The sequence below is a fragment of the Pezoporus flaviventris genome, unplaced genomic scaffold (genome assembly GCF_033815535.1).
Source record: "Pezoporus flaviventris isolate CSIRO_AGI_PZ_B2104156 unplaced genomic scaffold, CSIRO_AGI_Pfla_v1 ptg000015l, whole genome shotgun sequence".
Lineage (NCBI taxonomy): Eukaryota > Metazoa > Chordata > Aves > Psittaciformes > Psittacidae > Pezoporus > Pezoporus flaviventris.
Window position 1 is genome coordinate 11,203,647 of NW_026892563.1, and position 19,731 is coordinate 11,223,377.

The window sequence follows — 19,731 nt, forward strand, 5'->3', positions numbered from 1 at the left end:
CGCTTTTCCTATCTCTAGCTATGTCTTCTTCCAATGAGGTATGAATCCATTGTAATGGGAAAAGGTGCAGAAGCCATTCCACTAGCCCTCCCTGTGATTCCTTGCCAGCTACAACATCTACAAATGCACATTGTGTAATTGAGTGCAAGTATGAATGCATTCAGAAAATGTGTGCAAGGTGTTGTTCAGAAAGCTCAGCCTTTTGCTTGTGAGATCTCTGAGAGCTTCTTGTGCATTACATCAGCTTTCTCAACAGTTTACAAGTCTTCCCCCCCCCTCTGGAAACGTTTGTCACAATGGATTACTTTATTCAGAGCTGCTGTATGTAAAATGTAGAATGTTAATAATTTGTTTGGCTAAACATGCATAATTTGGGACGACAGGTGAAGTGATGGATTAATCATCAGGCTTTTAACTTTAAGTCTTGTTCACTGCAGTTTTAGATGTTGTTTATTTGAAATTACAGTGTGGATACAATCTCTAAGTAGAAGCTTTTTGCATACATAAATTAAAGCTGCTTTTGCTGTTGGTAATAACCCAGAGATTTGATTTTAAATCTGTTATTTTCTCTGAACCTGGATGTTCAGATAGATTTATCATAAATAACCCAGTGGTAAAGGTATAGCTACTGTAATGGCAATAACATTTTTCTTCTGCTTTCAAGGAATATCTCTAAGACTTGACTTAGAGGACCTGCATGTTGTGGGAAGGTAATTACATGCACATCTCACCTTTGGCATCTATTAAAATGTCCAACTCTGGCAGTGGTTGTGATAGCAGATCTGTGACGTGGCATTCTGTCAGCCATGAGTTCAAGCAAGGGCACTGTTATCCCAAAGGTAGCTCAACATAAGCAATGCCTGGCCACTGTCAGCCCATGGATGAGCTTGGGGGAAGCTCCTGTCACCCTCTTGCCATTTTCTTAAGCCTTCCAGACAGCTTGATGTTCAGATATTGGACACATGAAACTGCACCTTTAGTTTGGGATAGTGGAGCTGCTATGTTCTGGCTTTGCCCTTGTCCTACTACTTTTGCAAGCTTGACCTGGAGACCAGCACCCCCAGACTGGGTTGCATGATAGCTCCCCAAGAAAAAGTCCTTCTTCCCTGCTGAGGGAGGTCTGCTAGTTCCTCTTCAGGAAAATTACAGACATCTGGATACATGGCTATGAGTCTTTGGCAGAGAAATAAATTCAATCCAATTTTGCTGCTCTCATTGAGGAGAGAAATCACCCTTTATACAGCTCACAGCTGTCCCAAGTCACCTTCCTCTATATCTATTTATAGATTTTATGCTCAAGACATCTCGGCTTCAAAAGAGATTCTTCTTAGGAAAGAACACAGCATTGTCTGCGAAGATAGGGGTATTCCTGCTTTGAATTTGTGCTATGGAATAGAGAGAGGTGAATATTAGTTTTGTGAGAATGGCAATTGAACCAGAAGAAAGGAAAAATATTCTCCTGATGCTGAGCCAAAAAGGGTATGTATATATATATAAGGATTCTTTTGTGAAACTCAAATGTTTTATTTAAACTAAAAAGAGATTTTTTTTTTTTTTACTTAATTTTGGAACTATTTAATACTTTTAAGCATTTTCCTGCTTCAAATTTTGTTTAGGTAAATAGTGTCATTTCAGAGGAATTGCTTGTTTTGATGTCAGACAGCACATGTAGGTATTTCTGAAATGAAACATTTATTAAGTAGCATCCAAACACAATGTTTTGATTCAACATTCCCAGTACTTTTCAAGCTCTATTTCACATCATATTTTTTAGTTCCCAGAGATGTTTTGCCTAGTTCAGGCAGAGGCTGATCCAGGTCAGGCAAAGACAATAAGCAGAAAATCCTTCTTAAAAAGAGTTAGGGACAAAAGACTATTTTAAGAAGCAAATCCTTCTTTCTTGACCAGTGCTGGAGGGAAGCAGTTGATTAAATGGTCTTTAGTGATGCTAGATGATGCTCTTCTATATTCTAATCTTGGGAACTCATATTTCTTATCTTGCAGACCAGAGGAGAGGTACAAAACACCCATGTTGCTTACTGGTATAGCAAGCTGGCACATAGTTATCTGTTGCCAGAGATATGTATTTTTCATTCAAGGGTGCTAATGTTTCAGTTTCATTTGTGACTGCCCTGTTCAGAGGCAAAAGCCATCATGTTTGTGTTAAAGCCTAACCTGTTCTCGGTACTGACGGTGCATCTTACCTGCCAGAGTGTAACCATCCTTAGGAAATATAATAACCCTGAACAAGAAAAGAAAGTGTGAAGAAGTCATGCTCAGCCTCCCTGTGGCTTGGAGCCATGGTGCTGAAACAGCCCCACCACCCCTACCACCATATAGCTGGGCTTTGTGCATTCACCTTAGTTTATGTCCACTTCAGCCTGTCTTTGGCAGGAGAAACTCTGGAAAACCACATTTACAACAATAAAGGAAGAGGAGATGAAGACTTGCCAGCATTTGTCATCTGATAGTAAGTGAACAGGTTGGTGGCAACATCTAAGGTTATCTTTTCTCTGTTTGAAACTCTTGTATTTCAGTTGGGTTTATGACAGAAGAGAAGAGCTTGCGTGTATTTTTTGTCTTCAACTTTCATATTGCTAGTTGTGCTATGGTGATTGAAGCTGGACCAGGCTGGGAGTTGTTTGGATCCAACAGAGGACTTCTGGGGAGTCACATTGCTGTGAGGCCACATGCAGACTATGCCACAGTGCAAGAACATCACCTCCAAGGCAGCTCGGATGCAGTCTTTTCCAGAGCACAAGGTTTGATCTTGCCATCAATTGCCTTCCTTGGAGGAATTTCTTCTGAACTGCCTTTTATGTGCTTTTCTTTTCCTAAATCACTGTTGCATTGTTCATAGTTGGCTGTGTTTAGTTTGTATTTATACAGCTTTCCTGCACTGAATAACCACCATTTTATATTAATTATTGGAACACAATATGGAAAAGAATCGGGGAGAAAAGGAATCAGCTGTGAAATTGTCTATTCATAGGATCAGTTTCCTGTATTTACAAACAAGCTTTTCACTTGCCTAGATAAAGGTATTTTATGCTATTCATCCTTGTTCATTTTCTTGCATTGGAAACCTGTTTTCCTTCCTTCCTTCAACTCTTCTGTTTATGTAACATCCCTATTGTAATTTACTGCATTGGAAAAGGAACTGTTCAAGCTCAGTTTTGCCCTAGTCTGAGTCTGTGCTTTCTGGAGGGCAGAATTTGTTGGGTAAGTGTATTAGTGTCTCTCTTTTTGCTGTCCAGGGCTATATCAAATTGCTACTAAAATGGTAAGAGATAAAATCTTAAGCAGTTAAAACTACATATTCTGGCGCTGATGCCTTTTGCATAACACACATTTGGGACCTCAAAGTATTATCTGGAGTTTGAGAATTTTATTGGATTCATTTTCAGATTTTTAATAAAGGGATGGACTCCATTTAGAAAGCAGGTTTATTGTTGCCCAGCAATGGCCTGTTTGTCACTGCGCACAAGAGGGTTTTAAATCTGCACTTTAGAAGATAAGAATGAATAGAAATTCTGCTGATTGTGCTCCCTTCTGCTCCAGGATTGTGTCCAGACATCTGAGCTGTAGAAGCAGAGAGACAGAAGCAGATTGACCACTTTTATCAATCACCAGTTTGACCAGTTTGACCAGTTTTATCAATCACTTCAATGTCAAGCATTTTGAGTAAAACCCTGGCTTCCTGGTACGTTCCTCCTGTTCCACATCTGCTTCCCAGACTCACTCACATGCTGCTCTTAGCTTTGCTACAGGAAATACATAGCGGTGGTGTTGATCTCAAACACTATTAAAGAGTCTTTTATTTAACAAAGAGCAATAGCAATATGGGACTGTGTCTGCCAGGCACACTCTGCCACATGTCCCAGGTCAGAAATAGGTTAATTAAAAGGAGATAAGCAAGGCAGGAAGTCCTGAAATAGATAATATTAGTTGGCATGATCTTGACTTTGAAACTTACTTAATAGTTTTCCCTTTCAAGCAGCTTATTTCTTTTTTAAATCTTATTCTTTTGGGCAAGGAGGAGAGGAAATGTGATTAAATGAGATTAAATGGCTTTTAATTCACATTTTTTCTTTCCAACTGCATGCCTGCTACTCCTTGTGTTCCAGTCAGTGCTCTTGCATTTGGTGGGGACAAAACCCCAGCCTGAATAATCAAATGCAGTCCTGTGAAAAGTGCTTCATGTGAAACTTTGGAATTGTGATGATACTAAATGCAACAACCTCACATTTAACATGGGTAAAATACTGTGTGTGCTAAAGCACAAGCCTTTGCATTTGCTTAACTGAAGTTTATAGAGTCAAGGCAATGGGGAAGGAGGAAGGGAAAGAAACCTGTGGCAGCTTGATGCATTTTGTCTGAGGAGAGGAGGTGGCACCAAATCTTTCCCAGGCCCTGCCATACCATTTTCTTGGACAGGATCTATGCTTGCAAATCCATAGCCAAACAGTTACCCCTTGGCTTGTGCAGGCACTCAGGTACAAGTATCAGGTCTGGTTATCAGGTCTGGTTTACCTTTATGCACACTAGAACTTGCTCGTTACAATAGGAACAAGTTGGCTTTACCTCTCTCATTGCACAGAGAATATTTTTCTTCCATGAGTGGGACATGCTTTTACTTTGTGTGGCACAGCTAGCTGCTTGGAGGTGTGGACGGACTATACAGGCAGCTAAAAAATCATTACAGAAAACTATTAATGAAAATAATTTGCAAAGTATATTTTCAGGGGGATGCAGCATGTGGGCAGCAGCCATCTGTGGTACGGGGGGTGGAGATACAAACAGCAAAGCATACAGTGCACCCTGCCTCAAGGTGTCAGGGCACTGAAGAATGCCAATTCACAGTCTTATCAGACCTGACATAGTCTTGTCAGGATATAGCTACCCTGACTGGGATGTCAATACTCCGAATTGTATGGGCTTAGTTAGTTCCCTTGAGATAATGAAGAGATGCTGACCACTGATTGCCAAATCCAGCCTTCCTTGCATCATAGATGTTTCAGACCTGAAGTTCAGATTGGAAAGCTGTAACTCCCACAGCCACATACAAATGAAGAAAATGATTTATTTCCTCTAGAAATCAGATCTTCCATGAGATGAACTTCGTAGAACTTCTTGACAGTCAGAGGTATGTATTCTGCCGAGTTGTATTCTTCACATATTGACTATGCTTCCCATGAAATAACAAATACATTTAACATGAAATTGGACGGATTTCACTAAAAAATTTCTCATTTTCACCTTTGGAGAAGGATCTTACAATGCTTAGTGATTGGGCAATAGAACGACAGAAGAAATTCAATGTCAATAGATGCAAAGTGATGCATATGGGGAAAAAGTAGCCTAACTACATACAGAATGACAGTTTCTAAATTAGCTTCTAATGTACAGGAAAGAGATTTGGGAGTCACCACTGGCAAGTCCCTGTGAAAATCAGTTCATTGCTCAGTGGTGGTTAAAAAGATTATTAAGAATTACTAGGGAAAGAATAGAGACCAAACTAAAAAAAAATAGCTATGCTACCACATAAATTCATGACGCATCTGCATCCTGAATATTATGTGGTGAACTCATCACCACAGCTCAGAATGGAGAGCTGAAAGTGGCCCAGGAAAAAGCAGAAGCAGGCTCAGGGAATAGAGTGACTTTTGTGTGAGAAAAGGCAATATATACTGGGTATTTTTGGCTTGGGGAAGAGATGAAGCCTGATAACATCATGAATGGTAATGGGTAGTTGAGGAAAGAGATTAATTATCTTTCCTGACGATATAAGAATAAGGGCTGATGAAATAATCAGCTGCCTGTTTAAAAAAGGAGCACTTCATCACCCAGCATGTGGTGAAGTTGTGCAGCTCATGGCCATGGGATATTATGGAGACCAAAAAAATAAATGGGTTAGAAAACTGATGGGGCAAATTTACAGAAGGTGGTTGCACCAGTTTCTGTTTAAGATGATGTTCAGGATGAAACCCCCAGCTCAGAAGTCACTATGTCACTGATGACCAGAAGCCGGGATACAATGAAAGGTCACTCAATATGGGCATTATATCTCATGTGTTTCACTTAAGCCTTTCCTTCTAACCGCATTCAGGGTATATATCTTTGTGTGATGACAGTATGGCTATTCTTCTGTTAGCTTTTCTGTCTTTAAAATTGATGACTGAAGTATTTATTTATTTTTATTTGTATGCTTTTCTACATCTTCCATCACTGTATCTTGTGGATGACCTAAACATATCAGTGAATTTGTCCCTCACAGTTATTCAGAATGACAGAGAAACAGCCCAGTTCCCACTTACAAGGGGATTCTCACCCTCAGAAGAGTCTGCTGGTCTGGAAAGAGCCGTGAGGGACTGATAGCTGCCTTGCTCCTCCTCACGCTCTGTGTGGTGCCCTGGAGAATTGGCCATGCAGAACCTTGTCATGCCAGACTTTTCTTTTGCCAGCCCTCCCAGAACTGGTCGCCTCTGGGCTGCATCTAATCATTATGACTAAGGCACAGTGAAAGAGGAAAATAAAACCCCTCTGTGTGGCAAAGCCATCAAGTCCTTAGTCAGCACTGAAGTGAAGCCTACATGGTCTGGTCCAAGTCCATCTGTGGAGGAGGTGGAAGCTGGATCCAACCCCTTTTTTTGCTTGGATAGTAACCTGTAATTACAGCTGTCAATGCAAGACACCTAATATATCCTTCATCAATGTTCCTTTTTTCTCTTGCTGTAACTTTTTCTTGCATCCAGTGTGGTGGGTTTTCTCTTTATAGCAGTTAGTTTCTAGGCATAGTCCCTGACCACAAATACTTTTGAGTGGAACATCTGGTTCTACTGTCCGCTCTAGAAATGTTACTTTCTGCAACACTACACTTTTCTCACAAATGGTATTTTTCCTCCTATGTTTGCCCAGAACAGCTTGTAAGCTGATCTCTATATCTGAAGCAACAAAGAATCTGTTTGAGAACAAAGACTTTAAAAGCCACATAAGTGATTTTCCAGAACTCGAGTGGTTGCAGGAGAGGCAGTTTGCAGCCTGGCCGTGCTCATAGGAGCACTCATAGGGGCTGCTTTTTTCCTCTCTCTCTCCATGCTGGCTTTCTCCACTGCTCCTACCAGTAACCATAACTGCAGAGCTAATCTCAGCTTGTTTCCTGGCTGGTGATCCCACCTAGCTATCCTTTTTTTCAGTTCTCCTTCACTTCTAGCCAAACCCATTCAAATTCTCAGAGGAGGAAATATTGTTACCTGGTTCCTTCTGTTGTTTCTCATTGCCATTACAACTGCTTTTTTTTTTTTTTTTGATTTACTAGTTCAGGAACCATCCTGCATTATGTGAGTAAGCAAACCTTCACCTACATGCAGGGGGAATACTGCTCTGCATAAAAGAGGCTGTGTAGTCAGTAAAGTGGAGATACAGGATGAAGCAGGAATGTTTAATGTACTTTCAGGCATGGGAAACATGAAAAGCTAGCTGAACTCCAGAGAAAACTGTAGTGCGCTTCTGGTGTGTTTGCAATGCAGATGATGTAGATAATATATGACTCCTGGAAGGAGTGTAGGAATATATAAAGTTTTACGTAGGAGAGCACTGCATGCATATGGGAGATTCAGATGCATCTACAAATCACAGACTGGTTGCCAAACAGTTCAATGGTGCCCACTGTAAACCAGGCTTGGGGACTGAGTTACTTAAGTAATTAAAAGTTAATTGTGACTCACATGTTGAAAGAGTAAAACGTGCACTGCCACAATCCACCAGCTTATTTAACTTTGGAAAAACAAAGCCCCTTGGTGACGAGGGAGAAGGATTTATTATTCCATTATTTTATCTTTATAAGCCAAGCTGTAGGCAAGTACAATCATGGTTTTTAAGAGTTTGCTTGAATGGGGTTTTCTTGCTGGCCAACCACTTCATCATTACCATAAAGCATAGAGAAATAAATCATTGTTCAAACATGTGATAAAATGTAGCTTAACCATTGAGACCTGAACAAATTACGCATGCTTTGAGGAGCCTGTTGTCCAGCCATGTCTGTGCTGGCAGCTGTGCTGCAGCTGTGCAAGGTGGAGCTTCCTCTGGTGAGGTGCTCCCACCCATCCTGGGATGGACATGTGAGGAGTGTTGGATGGAGAAGCCTCAGCTCCTTGAAGGCTGAAACCTCACTCAGCTCCAAGGAGCCTGCCTCATAGATTTCTGCATCCTGAAAACCTGTTGGTTTAATTTCTGGAGCTGGAGACTTGCTTTTCCAACTCTGCTCTTTGAGGAACATGTGGGATCTGATCTTTCATTCAACTGGCCTGTCTCTTTGCCCAGACACTCTTCTTTATTTACAAAGGAAGTTACAAAGGAAGAGAAGGTCTCAGCTCGATCACAGAATCACAGAATCCTAAGGGTTGGAAGGGACTCAAAAGATCATCTAGTCCAACCCACCTGCAAGAGCAGGGTAACCTAGAGTACATCACACAGGAACTTGTCCAGGCAGGCCTTGAATATCTCCTTGCTTCCCACTCCAAATTCATCCTCTTGTTAGTGTTCCTCCCTCCTCTTCACCCAGAGAATATGCCTAGTGTCTTTTTCAATGTTAGGATCTACAGCTATTCTTCTTTGATAGGCTCATCCATCCATTTAATGCTTAGCAGGACTATGAATGTTTGCCATATGGGCCTGTCTTTTAGGTCATTAATAAGCAATAAAGAAAAAAATTGTCACACTTGAGATAAACAGAGATTTATTTATTTATTTATTTATTATTCCTCCAAGGCCATATTCCTAATATAGCTTCTTGGACACTTGAGAAAATGCTTACACTTTTTCTTGTGACTGTGTTGAAGTGATGCCAATAGGACAGAGATCCCCTCTGTAATCATTTGCATGCTTTTGATGCTATTTAAGCTATGGTAAATATGGTGAAATAGAGGAAAATTATTTATGTTGCTGGAGGTCAATGGAAATTTCAATAATTTTACAAAACATGCCTGGAAAATTATCTGTCTGGGATAGTCACACCAAGGAGACCTTGGTCATTTTGCGTAGAAGCCAGCAGCCTCTTTGAAACCTCCTGAGAAATAAATCAGCAGGAAGTCTAGTCTTCAATGGTTGCTGCACAGGAGTTGCATACAGCCTCTGGAGCAAAGCTGCTTCTGTGCTGCACTGTCACTTTCCCACTGGAAGCTCTAGGAGCATGGTGGCTGTGGGAAAGAGCTTTCATTGCAATGGAGAAAACCAGAGAAAATGGCTGAGAGCTCTGAAGGAGCAGGGAGACTATGCTTTGGTGGTTATTGAGGCTGCAAAAACTTCTCTTTGATATAAATAATTCAGCAGTCAGGTAGGAAGCAGCAACTGATTTTGTCTGCTCACAGATCACAGGGATCACAGCCCTTCGTCACCCACTTAGTGCAGGTATGCAGTGCTAACAGATCCAGCCCTGGGGTCCATGCACACCATAGAAACTCCACAAGGAGTGGGCTGCTGCCAGCACCTGACCAGGAAATGCTTCTCAGAAGTCAGAGCAATCAGGTTAGAGATTGAAGCAATTCATCACTATTTTATAAGAAAAACTGTGATAGAGGGTTTTATCCTTGTTTATTTAAACTATTCGTTGATCTGAAAAAAAAAATCTCATTTTATAGGAATAGTGTTTTCTGGAAAAGGTATTTTGAACTCATTTAGACAGAACTGGCAAATTTTAATTATAGATGAACACTTACTTTAGCACTTTTTAGTCATCTTTTACTCCTCTGAAAGCATGCCTGGTCTGAGTCAGCAGGATTCACAGCTGACTCCAGCCCAAGGAGGAGGTTGGGCAGAGCAGACTCTGCAGCCTCCAGATGTTGTGCACTATTTTCTTTCCAGTGGCCTTTTGTAACCCTCTTGGAGACTGGGTGATATACAGATTTAGGGGATTTTTTTTTGTTTTAAAGGGAGAATCTAGATGACAAAAATTACTAGGAACGGTACAAAGTCTGTTGGTCTAATTCAACAGCATCTGCTTCACTTAAAGCATTGAGAGATTATTGAAATAAAGCAGGTGTCCAGGTTTCATTGAGGAATACATTTAAGCTGTTTTCATAAGGAGGAATGGCTGTAAATGCAAAGTTGACTTATTCTGAGGGAAACGACACAGATGAAAAACAAAACAAAAAAGCAGGGAGTATGAATTTTCAGCTTTGAACTGTCCTTTTTTGAGCAGATTAGAAGGTTGGTGTTTTGGACATGTACCTAAAAGACTGACATTTTGAAGGAAAGGAAGTGAAAGAAAGAAGAAAACCTGCACCTGGGTACAGAAATAGGGTTTTGCTGTGCTGCAGGGGAGGATGGCGACGCATTGGAGGTGTGGAAGCGAATTTGTCTCTCTCCCGACTTTTTCCAAAACACCCTATATACATGCTGTATCAGCATGCTCTTAAAACACCAAAGCAATGTGCAGTTTTGTCAAAATGATTTTTATTTTACCCACCATTCTGATTTCTGCTTCTTAGAAAACAGAGCCGCAGTTGGAAGAAAAGGGAAAAGCCATATGGCAGACTACTGCCAAACAAACAAACACATACAATATAGATGCCAAACAGCTTTTGTACAAACAAAAGGTGCAGAAAAGCAATCTCATCCCTGCTTTGATGCCTTTGCATGCTTTCATGAAAGAGTATGTACCTGAGGTTTAACCTCTCTTTAATCCTTCTGAAGAGGCTTGCTTTATTAGAGTGTGTGCTTTAGGTATTTCCTAATGCATCCCAGTTTTAATAAGATCACAATTTACAGAGATAAATATTCCTAACCCTGTGAATAACTCTGGAACTAGCATTAATTTTAAGTGTTATCACCATATTTTACATAGCTGAAATATTGTGAGAGGGAAAGCAGCTGGCTAGGCGGGGACTGTCATACCTCAGAAATGGCACTTATAAAGGACCTCTGTCAATCAAGACTAAAAACCTACGTCTTGCTCATGCAGTGCCTGCTGTTCTCTCAGCCCTATAATGGCAAACTCTAGAGCAACCCTCACTCAGGCAAGCAGGACCTTGCTTATTTTGGATCTGCTGGGTGGCGGGTGTGGGGATGCTCCACAGGAATCTGCTATTACAGTTAGTGTTATTTATTTTAGGGGATATATCTCACATGATTTTAAGAGCCCTAGAGCATCACCAGTGTACCTTTTTGTAAAAGTTAATGAGGAAACAAATAAAATTCTCTCTCTATGTTTTATTAAAGAAGGAAAGCACATTTTGTTTATTGTGGAAGCATTTTATCTGATGCAGGCTGCACACCAGATATAACTGCATGCACACACACGCACACACGCAGAGCCAGGCACTACAGGCAGCACAAGAGCAGGATGCTGAAATGGGACTGGGAGCTCCACAGGGAAGCAGTGGCTGATGAGGAGTCTTAGAAGAAAGGAACAAAATTGATGTTGAGAGCAGGGGTGACAGTAAAACCAGGGTTTTTGAAGTACATTCTAGAAGGAAGGTTGGAGCAGTTGCACAAGGCAATAGAGAAGTGCAATGGGCCCAGGGCTGATAGCAGCCAGGAAGATGCCTGGGGCTTCCTCCTGTTGTCCTTAAATTGCTCTGTTTCAATGTTCCCCTGCTTTCAGAGAAGGTCTGTGAATGCCTTAAAAAAGTGTTTGTTTTAATCCTCTCTCAAACAGATAAATGTTGAAGAAAACAACTTAATGTCCTCTGCCATTCACCTTCAGCTTCTGAAGGCAGAGATCTGGACCAAGGACTGTGCCATGGCTCCAGGTGCTCCACACTTGGTGTTTGCTGATCCGACTCCCCATGCTGGAACTGATGTATATTTAAAGTAAGAGATGACATGTTTCTTGTTTCCCATCCCCCTTTTTCTCCACATAGATTTGCACAAACATGCTGAAGCAGGGTGCTCAGCCCACACAAGACAGATCTCTGCAGGTCTGGAAATGTGAGTACTGAATTAATCTCTGGCCCTGACACAGGGCAAATCAGCCTGCTTGTCTGTCAGAGCACTTGGCCATAGCTGTGCTAGCCAGGAAGGCCTGAACTTGCCTACACCCCTTTTCACTTCTGCCTGTATTGTGGACATCGACTACAAGAAGGGACTGTTATGGGTTGTCTGTGTGTTCATCCATAAGAAAATGAGTAACTTAATGAGAACTTACCATGGATGTGGTAGGTCTTATTCCACTCAGGAGAACTTGTGTTAATTGATTGTGTTAATCACATCCTCCCCTATTCATCTTAATCTCTGCATTTAATTTTATTTGGGTTGCACAGTTCCCTTGAGGAGCTGTGCGTGATCTTAGCACAAACTCAGTTTAGTTTCTTGACGTGCCAAGGGGCGTGGAAGAATGCACTGATGATACGGCTCAATCCAAAACAGAAAGCACAGAAGGGGGAAAAAGGAAAAGAAATCCAGATGCAAAACCTAAAGTATTGTCCTGAGGCTTGTAATTATAAAAATATTAAATAGCTATGCCTGCTTTAGGAAGTAAACAGAGGGGAAGAACTCTTTCTCACTGTGGGACATGAGGTAGCGCTACGTGCTCCCATAATGTTACATTTTCTTCCTCTCATGAAGCGGGTGTCCTTGCCCACATAGCAAATGAGGGCAGCCATGGCTCAGTGCTGCTTCTGGGCCACATATTGCATGGCAGAGTGCTGATGGATATGAATGTAAACCATGCCAGGTAGTGCACTACTGTGTAAACAGTATGGACATTTATGAGTGCTGTTTGAGCCCAGGCCATGGCTCTGCTTGGTTTGCTGCTATTGATGTAGCTCATGGGTCTCCAACCTGTGGTCAATACACTTTTATTTTGTAAAGTCTCTGAGGTTACAGGGTGCTGTAAGAAGAGGCTGCTAGACGGGAATTTCAGATCCATCTTTGAGATCTGCCACTTTTGCAATTTCAGATTCTTAATATTACTTGAATATAATTTGTGTGATATAATTTGCCTTGGCCTCAATTTTAGGCTGAGAGACATTAGCCCAGTAAAATCCTGGAGGAACAAAAAAACCCACCTAGTCTTTTTCTTCATCATTTGTTGTAAGTGAGGTAGTTAGCAGGGATTTAGAGTAGATAATTTTACCCTTGACAATAAATTGGCAATCATTTGTGATGAGGTAAATAGACATTCAAGCTGGGCAGAGAACAGCTGAAATAGAACCTCAAGAGATTATAAAAGAAACCTGCTGATGTGCAGTATTCTGGCTTTCTGGTGTCAGCACTAAGTGACACTATTCAGGTTAAATAAACCATTTTCTGTGTGGAATAAAGCTTTGCTTCCAAATGCCTTTTTGTACCCAGTGAGGAAGACATGACAATTTGTGTAGGTAGCTATAAAGCCATGTGTCTAATCAGCTTACTTGAATACTAACCACTCCCCAGCCCCCTAAGTTTAGCAGGTTACAGTAACCAATCTGTTTACAATACAGTAATGAAAGCACAAAGCACAGGGTATATGGACCAGGCAAATATTGTTGTCACATATAAAGAGGGGGTAAACAAAGCAACAGTCTAAACTGAAGCATCAATTACAGCCACACCCCTGGCATCTGGAATCAAGACGTGGGTGGACACAGATGCTCACGGTGTGTGCTCTGTGGCATGGTCACAAGAAGCCAAGCAGCATCTTGGGGGGGCTAGAACAGATCAGGGAAAACTCTAAACAACACAATGTAAATAACTTGTTAAGCCATACAGATCCTGATATCCACACAACTGGTGAAAACTCCCTTGCAGAACCTTCACTAAACAGTCCTGCTATGATTTCTTGCCACCAAACTCCAGGAGCAGCCTAGAGGTAAATTGACACTGCACACTGCATCTCGGCCTCTCTGTTGTCCTAGTTAAGAGCAGAGTCTCTCTTTGCTAGAGAAAGGATGCTCCAGCCCAGCTGCCTGTGGGCTCACCAGCAGAACTGGGTTTCCTGCAGATGCCCTGTGCTCTGATCCTGTGGCAAAATGTCTTTTTGGAAGTCACCGTAGAACTACACTTTCTCTGTTTAGAGGTACACAATGCTGAAAGCGAATGTACTCAACATACTTTGCAACAGACTTTGGAAACTCAATAATTTTTAACTTTATCAAGGTTGCCTTTATTAACGGTGCTTTTACTCTTGTTCTCTCAAGGCAAGTCTATTCGTACACTGATAATGCTTGATCCTTGACCTCTTCCTAGATAGATAAGCAGGCTGGCAGCAGTTCTATTCTCCCTAGCACAGTAGCATAAGTTATAGCACCTTACAAGAAATTTTTACGGATCTGAGCAGTTCATATAATCCCAGTGGAATTAATAAACATGCTTCAAGATATTTCTTTTCTTGCAGCAGATTAATTTTTATTTTATTAATGTATCACATCTTTGAATGTTGTAATCAAATCCTAGCTCCAGAAAAATGCTGTGATCCCTGCTACAGATCTCTCAAAATGTTATGTTAGTCACAAATCTATTACTGAGATTAAAGAACTAAGACAGCAAGGGGTACAACATAAGTCTGGTGATGACGGTTACAGCTATGAGACTGCCTTTTCCCCAGGGGAATCATAGTTGTATCCCAAGATTTAGGATCATTTCTTGTTTTTTTTTTTCTTCTGCTAGCATTGTATTAGAATTCACTCACGTATTGGTATGCATTGTGTGAACTTCAAAGGGAAAATTTTTTGGGTAAGGAAAAAGCGATGAGAGTTTTCCAAGAGAAGTCCCCATGAGCACCCTAGGCACTTTTTTTGAAGTAGATATCTATACTTTCCAGCTAATTTAGGCAACAGTGGAGGATTTGACAGCTTCTCTAGGCCATGAGTTGGCATAAAAGACAGACAGCAGTGTTCCTCAGGCTGGTACCTTACCTTCCAGTGCTCTTGCAGGTATGCTTGGGACAGAAATCCTCGCTGCCTTCATACCCCCAAGGCCATACTCATGATTTGTCCTTGCACTGGTGGAAAGCAGGTGCCATGGTCCTTCACCCAAAGCTGTTCCAGGCATCTGTGGTAGTGGTGCAGCTTCTTGCACTGGACTGGACCGGTCTCCACTGCACAGCCATCCTATGCAAGACTGTAGATGAGGAGCTATATGTCATTTTAACTGCTTCATGTACTGGTTTCTCAGCTTCCCACTTTGGTGCTATGAATTCTGGTTACTGCTCAGTGCTGACCTACAGGTCATGCTTATGTTGTGAAGAGGGCTAGAAATGGTCAGGGCTTGTCATTCACAACTTTTATAAAATACAATTGACTGCTTTGCCAAAATGGCTTTGGAAATATTTGAGCTGGTTAGGGGAAGGGTGGGAAAGGGAGGCTATTACTGAAAGTCTGTTTGGCAAACTGAAAAGAAGATATTTTGGGAAAGGCAGGAGAAAATAGTTATTAAAGCCAATACATCTTTTCTGGATCTTCTCACTGAGTTTGTTGTTTCTGAAAATGCAATGACATTCTGAAAATGTAAATGACATTAAAAAATGCAAGAAGAGAAGGAAGTTTTGACTAATCGTAGTGTTGAATGTGGATATGTCTGCCTTCTGTAATAGAAAAAGCTTGTCTCATTCCATCTTTGCCTTTCTCCTCTCCTCTCCCTCTCTCCCTCCATCCTGAGTACTGAAAACATGACAGTTCTTGCAACTGTGCAAATTCTTGTCCAGCCACAATTTAAAATTAGACCCAACCAGGCAATGACACAGTAATGTTAAAACAGTGGCCTTTGAATTTAGGCTGAGCTGATTAAAAGAAAATAATGATAAAAGTATTTTAAAAGCATTAGCAGATTCAGCCTAGCCAACAACACAACAAATAGCACTTTTATTTACTTAGTTCTTCTCTGCTTTTAATGACTTTTGCATCAAAATGGTTGCTAATTTAAAGTAAGAAAATCACCAGCTATGTCAGTATAATTTGCATCAATTAGTCACCCAGAAGTCAGTGCAATTCTATTTTGATTGTGCAAAAAAGCAATAGCCTAAGGGTCTCTCTAAAGTGAGACTAATAAGCAGCCATAGGACATTACTAAAAATACCTCATAGGTGAGCATATCTGCGTAGGCCATAGAGAGCTTCTGCTCCCTGAGGAGAAATATCTTAGTGAGTAAATCTGTGGGTTTTTTTTTGTTGTTGTTGTATTTTGTTGTTGTTTTTTTTTTTTTTTTTTTTAAGTATTTTATTAGTTATTTTATTAGCAACCTAAGAGGCATTTAAATATGGGGATATTGTTGTCTAAAATACAAAGGGAGAAGGAGAACATATATAGTAATCCAGGATAAGCAAACATTCCAATTAACGAATTTTTTTTCTGTCTATCGTTTCCCCAGTTACAGCTGAAGATATTGTTCTGATAAAGACACAGTAGTTTCTATTCAAAGCAATTTCCAGGACTGTGAGAGGTAGCAGAGTTGGCTCTTTGCCATCCTGCCCACCTTGTTTCTAGATATTGGCTGACTGAGTGCCGTGGAAGGGTCAGTCTTGCAAATGTGCTTGCCCTCCTTGAGCCGGTTTGGCCCAAGGGAGAACTGATGACTTAGGCTGTTTCAATACATTGCTTTAAAAAACCCCAAGACAACAGTCAGAGAACTGCAAGTGATGGATCCGAGGGACTTAATTCCCTGTTATTTGGGCTTTTTACTGTTTACGTGTTTCTTTCAAATATCATACAGTCAAGTTTACTCAATTTTCACTCACAGGCCTACCATGGATGAAGGCATGCCTACTTTTCCAATTTGTTGACTTCTTCTGAACATATGAGTTCAATTATAGACTGGTACTTGCAAGAGCAATGATGTAGAATGGAGGTGCCATTCTGGGAAGACAACTAGTCAGCTGCTGTTGCAAAGATTTAGCAGGCTATTACATGGCAGTATTAAATCACAATTAGGTAATTTCAGGTGCTTGCTTTGTCTGTGTGGATGCAGATATGGGGATTGTGGAGTGTGAGTGTCACTACTGTCTGTGACAAAACCGTCAGGCCCTAGAAGGGTCAGCAGGTGGTACTTAGTCAGAAATGCTCCTCTCTTCCAACACAGCAACATGCTTGTAGCTCTTGAGAGGAAAGAAAGCAGTGTGTTTTTCTTCATTGTTTGGGATGATTTTGCCATTCTCTCTGTTATTTGCTGTGTGGAGAACTAACAATTTTTCAGTATGGAAATAATTTCAATTTTCATTTTGATTTGTATCTGGAAATCAAACCAGAGCCTCCAAAGGGCAGGAGGGCCTATATGGCAGCCCTCTGGAGTCTCAGTGGCTACAGTGTGTCTGTCTATATGGAAAATATTGTTTAAAACATGCTTGCTATGAGGACTAAATGGCAACATGGGCTGTCTGCCAATAACCTCAAATCTGTAGTGAAAAGTAATTCAGTCTGCTTGCAAGCTGAGCTCTAGCCTTCCTCTCCTGTATAGACTGTCAATTTCTCTGCGCTTTACTAAGAGTAGGTACAAAGTATATTTTATTAAGGCAACATCTTCCACTCCAGTCATGGTTCTCAAAGTAAAATGCCAGCATTTTACTCACTGTCTCCGCAGCACATTTCAGGCCTCCTTTTAAACTTGATATACTATGGTGAATGCAGATCTTCATCACCGGTGGTAGCTTTCAGCATAAGTCATAGTTAGATCTAGCTGCTGCTCTCTATATATCACCAAGTAGCTTGAAGTGAATTCATTACCAGAAGGCTGGTGTGTGTCCTTGCTGCATTTTTCCAGCTTATCTAAACTGCTGAAATATTTGAGTGTCGAGCACTTAAAAGCGGAAGTCCAGAAGTATCAAGCTGAGTTTCAGCTGGCTGGTAGGTGAAGATGCAAGTGACATTTACCACTTGCTTCTTATCGAATCTTGTAACGGAGATGACAGAACGTCTCCTTGAGAAAGCCCTTGCTGTTCTTACCAAAAGCAAACATGAAACTACGGAAGTCAGGCACGAAAGATGTTTAATGACCTATTGTAATAACTGCCATGTGTGGGTTTACAGACATGTAGTCTGAAATACATCTCAGTATCACTCCTAATTGCCTTTGGGGCAGACCCTTGGAGGCTGCAGTCCCACTGCAGCTTTCAGACAAGCTGCATTGAATGGTGATGTGACATCACGGTGTGATGGAAAAAAGATGAGCCTCAAAGGAACTGTAGAACTGCCCAACTCAACATTTAGTATGGAAAAGGAATAAACATCCAACCTGTGTGCATGCTAAAGATTTGAAAGCCTGTAGTGCTGGCATGACACAGCTCTGTGGACTCAGCGGTGAATGTGTTAAAGCATGACACCAGTTTTTGTTCAGCCAAGTTAGGAACTTGCCCCCCACAGTCCTGATGTTACTCTCTGCTGTTAGTTATGTCTCTAGTCACATCCTTTGTTTGTATAGCACAGGATAGTAATTTTACATATTTGCACAAAAATTAGTTTTCAGGTTGTAAGGACTGCACATGAAGTGGGTGGTTAAGCTGAGCTAACTGTGGGCTGCTGCCAAAATAAGCAGCCCCACTCTTCTTCCCTCCATCCAAAGAGCAAGACTTCTTGCTCTGGCTGCTTCATTTGCACCAATATTGCCCTGTGTTCAGCTCCACGATGTGCTGGTTCAGGGAGTTCAGCAAACAAAACATACATGGAAGAGCTGTTTGGCCTGAGTTGGCTGCTCACATGGTTATATCAATGCTGGTTGTAGGAAAAGAAGTGGGGCAATGTTGATGGGGAGAGAGAGCGTAAACATACCTTTTTTTGTCGCAGGGATGTTTCATCACGGTTTTAGGATTAAATGTCACCCTGCTGGAGTGCAGGGAGCATCTCACCCATAGTAAGTACATGTACTGCTTGAAAGAAAAATGACTAACTAGGTCATTATTCTCTGTATTCATGCTCAGGAAGGGCTGGAGGTCACTGGCCACACAAGTAGTGATACCAGGCTGTGTCTGGCCCTATTAGCCCAGGGGAGATTCACGTTCCTAAAAACAGGTTGTCAGAGATAACAGACCTACAGGTTGTATGATAATAATGATTTGATTAAATATTGAGTTTATCAGCTGCAGGTAACACTTCGTGTGATGCCTGCACCTGAACAACCTGCGAAGAAAGGAGGGGTCTGAAAGAATGGGATCATCCCTAGGGCAGCATCCTATTTTAGGCCTTGCCTAAGGAGCTGGAAAGTAATGAAGGTGTTTGAGTTCAGCATTAACTGCTCAGGCTTTCTTAAGGCTCTGGCTGTGGCTTTTGGAGCTGAGACAGGCCCTGACAGCACTTCAGCTGGATGAAATAAAGAGAGCAGCAACTGGAGCCAAGCCAGGATGCAGTTAGCTGAGAGAGAGTGCTTCCTTCTCATTTTAAAAAAATTGTTCCAAGACTGTTTTATTAAGCTTATTCTTTCTTTGCAGAATGCTGGTCTAATTTTCAGAAGGGTTTCAGGCTGACTGGCAAACCATTCTGCCCACAAGGACACATTGATCCCAAATGCCTGCCTGCTCCTGTGGAGCCTAGCAGTAGGCACAAGGCTGGAGTGCTGAGGAGATGGGAGGATCCCCCCTTTGAGATGGACAGGGACTAACTTCTCCCTTGGAGCCAGCATACGCTGTCCTTTGGTGGGGCTCTGGCTGGGCTTTACAAGGTGTCTTCTCAAATGCATAACAACTAGGAACAGGGAAAGACTATGTAGCAAAATCCAGGCAGACTTAGCGCTAGGTTACTGTAACTGCAGCATTGCTGTGATCGAGTTCCCTGAAAATTAAATTAAGAGGGGCTTCCTAGAAACCCTGTTGCAAAACTAGCCTTTTCTCTA